The following is a 4,247-nucleotide window of genomic DNA, read 5'->3' on the forward strand; positions in this document are numbered from 1 at the left end:
GCAGACAAATGCTAGGCTTTTACGGGAAGAGGGGCGGAGCCGGGGAGCTACTGACGCCCGCAGGGGAAGAGCAGAGTTTCACTTTAGGCGAGGATGGCTTCTTGGGTGGAGGGAGGAGCGGCAGGGATTTTATCACGAAGACGCCTCTTCCCCTGGGGGATGGCGAGGTCCCACAGGACAGATGACCTCAGAGGTACTGACCGGAACACTCCAGGGTGGTGGATGAAGGTTACCTTTCTGGGGGAGGTTGAAACTGCAGCTTGGCCAGGTAGGACGTCTAGGTCTGGTACCACAGGCTTTATTTAGCGCCAGTGATGCCACTTTGGACCTGGAGCTTTCTCTGTGGCAGGCTCTTCGGGGAAACAGCAGCGCCGTGCCCACTCCTTAGAGCTGCTCGCCCCTCCCCCGCCAGGGCACCCTCCCCTGCCCAGGGACAAAGGGTCTGCCACCCCCTTCCTCATCATTCTACCTGGGCGCTCTCCCATCTCCTCCAACATCTGCATTAAGCTCAAGTTTCTCTCTGCAGTTGGGGTTGGCAAACTTTGTTTTGTAAAGGCCCAGATTGTAAATATTTTTGGCTTTTTGAACAAAGAGTCACCCTTGGGGACCCTATGTGGGTACTCATATAATGAGGGAAAATCGATTTTCACAAATGCTTTAGTGTTGGTTTACAAAATTCTAAAGTAATAATTGAATAGAATTTTTCAAACACAGATCTATCAATGAACAGAGCAAAATCCTTCAGGGAAGGGGATAACATTTTGCTTACCTGGGGTTCAAGAGCAGAACAGGTTCTCAACTCCCAGAATTAAGAACTTCTTAACTTGAATTTTATCTCTGAGTGCTTTTCCTTTTTCTGAAGGTCTTGGGCCATTTCTCACCAACTCCTTCCTGTCACTTGTCCAGTTCAGTTCAGTTCAGTCGCTCAGTCGTGTCTGACTCTTTGCGACCCCATGAATCACAGCACGCCAGGCCTCCCTGTTCATCACCAACTCCTGGAGTTCACTCAGACTCGCGTACATCGAGTCAGTAATGCCATCCAGCCATCTCATCCTCGGTCATCCCCTTCTCCTCCTGCCCCCAATCCCTCCCAGCATCAGGGTATTTTCCAATGAGTCAACTCTTCGCATGAGGTGGCCAAAGTACTGGAGTTTCAGCTTTAGCATCATTCCTTCCAAAGAAATCCCAGAGCTGATCTCCTTTAGAATGGACTGGTTGGATCTCCTTGCAGTCCAAGGGACTCTCAAGAGTCTTCTCCAACACCACAGTTCAAATGCATCAATTCTTTGGCGCTCAGCCTTCTTCACAGTCCAACTCTCACATCCATGCATGACTACTGGAAAAACCACAGCCTTGACTAGACAGACTTTTGTTGACAAAGTAATGTCTCTGCTTTTTAATATGGTATCTAGGTTGGTCATAACTTTCCTTCCAAGGAGTAAGTCTTTTAATTTCATGGCTGCAGTCACCATCTGCGGTGATTTTGGAGCCCCCAGAAATAAAGTCTGACACTGTTTCCACTGTTTCCCCATCTATTTGCCATGAAGTGATGGGACTGGATGCCATGATCTTCGTTTTCTGAATGTTGAGCTTTAAGCCAACTTTTTCACTCTCCTCTTTCACTTTCAGAACGTAACCATTCTGAGCCTCAGCTTTCCCATCTGTAAACCTGGCATAATAATCTGTGACCAACGCCCTCACCAGACGGTTGAGACCCGAGGCAGAAGACCGACTTGCGAACTTGAAAGCATCCTACCGTTGGAAACAGGGGCCTTCCGAGTCCATGGTTTTTAGCTGCCTTGTATTGGTCGAAACCAAGAGATTTTGACAGGCAGCCTTCAAGGTCTCCATGCAGTTGGCAGGGACGGCAGAGAAGGAAGGGGAGAGGCGTTGGTTACCAGGGGAGTCTGGACCGCCCCTGGTGCGAGGCTAACCCTGGAGCACCCCATGTGTCTGGGGAGAGGGGTGCGGAGGGAAGTGGCGCCACACGCCCCTCCGGCGCTCTGTGAATGCTCCTGCCTCAATCAGGGCCTCACTGTTCAGTCGCAAGTCATGTCCGACTCCCTGCGGTCGCAAGGACTGCGCACGCCAGGTTTCCCCGCCCTTCAGGTCTCCCGGGCTTTGCTTTGAGCCGATGATGCTATCTAACCATCTCATCCTCGGTTGCCTACTTCACCTCTTGCCCTGAGTGGCTGGAATTCTCTCCAGCTTGAAAGAGCCGGAGGGTGGAGGCAAGTATTTAGATTCTCACTGTGAAGCCCCGCCCCAGTCCCCCGGGCTGGTTTCCTCCCTTGATCTCCTTCCGCCCCCGCAGCTAAATTACCGGCTCTTAACAGCTCTTCTCCTGGGGGCTGCCCGCCTCTTGCCCCAAGCAAGGGATGTCGTTTGTCCCACAAATGAACCTCCAGGCAGAGAACATGCTTTTCTAGGGAGAGAGGCCCCAGACAGTGAGAAAGGGGATCCAGCAGAGGCCAGGAACCCGGGAATCCCTTTTCTGCTGACCTTCAGGCATGACCCAAGGCTTGTTAGCTCGGAACTAATTAATCAGATACTTAGAGTCAGGGGAACGTTGGCATCTTTTTGTTTAATCGTTTTCAAATTATTTTAGGAGTGCAATCTTTTCTTCAAACAAAATCCTGCAGGGATCACAAATAAAGGCAGGAGGTGGCCGAGTGTTGTGTTTTTTTTTTTTAAATCCACGCTGGAAATGGTAGGCAATCAACTTCAATTTTAAAAAAGGTTAGAAAAAAGGAATCACTTTCAACAAATGATACTGAAGCCAAGAACTTGACCTAAATCGCACACCTCATATAAAAACGTGCAAACATTTTGCTGTACAGAAATGAACACAGCGTTGCAAATCGACTATACTGCAATACAAAAATAAATTGTAAAAAGCATGCAAAAGTCAACTCCAAGTGGATTACAGACTTAAAGGTAAAGCATTGAACTATAAAACCTTTAGAAGCATAGGCGACTGTCTTTCACACCCAGGACTAAGGTCCTCAGCAAAATCCATGAAAGAAAAAAATTGATAAACTGGACTTCATCAAAATGAGAAAATATTTGTAAACCACAGACCTCACAAAGGACTCATAGCTGGGGCAGGGGTGGGGGGAAGCCTCTCAAAACTCAAGAGAAAAAAAACCCAATTTGAAAATGGGCAAGAGACATTTCTGTTTTTTTTGTTTTTTCCTTTTTGGCCATGCAGGATTTTAGTTTTCAAACTGGGGATCGAATCTGGGCCTTCATCGAAGTCCTAACAACTGGGTCATCAGGGAATTCCCAAAAGATATTTCTGAAGAGGGTTTACTAATGGCAAATAAGCATGAAAATATGGTTGACGTCACTAGCGATTAGGGAAGCGTAAATGAAGACTACCATTAGACATCACTGCCTCTTCCTACTAGAACAGCTAAAATAAGAAAGATAGTTTTCAATTTAAAAAAAGATAGTGACAACCGCAAATGCTGGTGAGGGTGTGGAGAAAGAGCTCTCATACGTTGCTAGTTGGAATGTAAAATAGAACGGTCACTCAGGAAAAGAGTTTGATAGTTTCTTTGAAAAAAAACAACAACAAAATACTCTTACCTTACGATGTAGCGATCACACTCCCAGGCCATTTATCCCAGGGAAACAAAAACTTACCTTTACTCAAAAGCCTTTATACAAATGTTTATAGCACTTTTATTTGTAATAGCTCAAAACTGGCAATCGGCAAAACGTCCTCTATTTGGCTGAACGGGGCGTAGGTACCATGGAGTACAGCCTGTTAGAAAGAGGGGCAAACTGCCGTAGCACAGAGCCGCTTGAGGGAGATCTCAGGGGAGCGTGCGGAGTGGACAAGTCAGCCTTAAGTGCATGATTCCACTTACTGGGCAAAAGGTGTGTTCGGGCTTTTCTGTAAGATCTTTCGGAAAACACATAACCTCCTGCAACAAAACTATACGGGTGGAGAACAGATCAGGCGGGGCTGGCGGTAGGGGGGGTGTGGGTGTGGCTAAAAAGGTTAACACGGGGGGCGGGGGTGGGGGATCTTTCGGCTGCGAGGCAGCTTCGTATCTTGATGGCTGTGGCGGTTACACAACTCTCCCCCTGGATGTAAGCTGGCAGAGAACAATAAGTGTGTGTGCCAACGTCAGTTTCCTGGTCCTGATACTGCATCACGGTTGTGTAAGATGTGAGCATCGGGGGGAACTGGGTGAACGTTCCCAGGGCCGCTCTCTACTATTTGGCAACTTCCTGTG

At 48.0% G+C, this 4,247-nt stretch overlaps 1 long non-coding RNA gene across 1 annotated transcript; it reads left to right on the plus strand.

Annotated features, from left to right (window-relative positions):
* Positions 1-79: 79 nt before the first annotated feature.
* LOC138433091 (uncharacterized) lies at positions 80-2,670 on the plus strand. Its single transcript, XR_011254143.1, has 2 exons — positions 80-268; positions 1,630-2,670. It is a non-coding gene; the product is annotated as an uncharacterized lncRNA (long non-coding RNA).
* Positions 2,671-4,247: the final 1,577 nt, after the last annotated feature.

This window comes from Ovis canadensis, chromosome 2 (assembly GCF_042477335.2).
Source record: "Ovis canadensis isolate MfBH-ARS-UI-01 breed Bighorn chromosome 2, ARS-UI_OviCan_v2, whole genome shotgun sequence".
In the NCBI taxonomy this organism is placed as follows: Eukaryota; Metazoa; Chordata; class Mammalia; order Artiodactyla; family Bovidae; genus Ovis; species Ovis canadensis.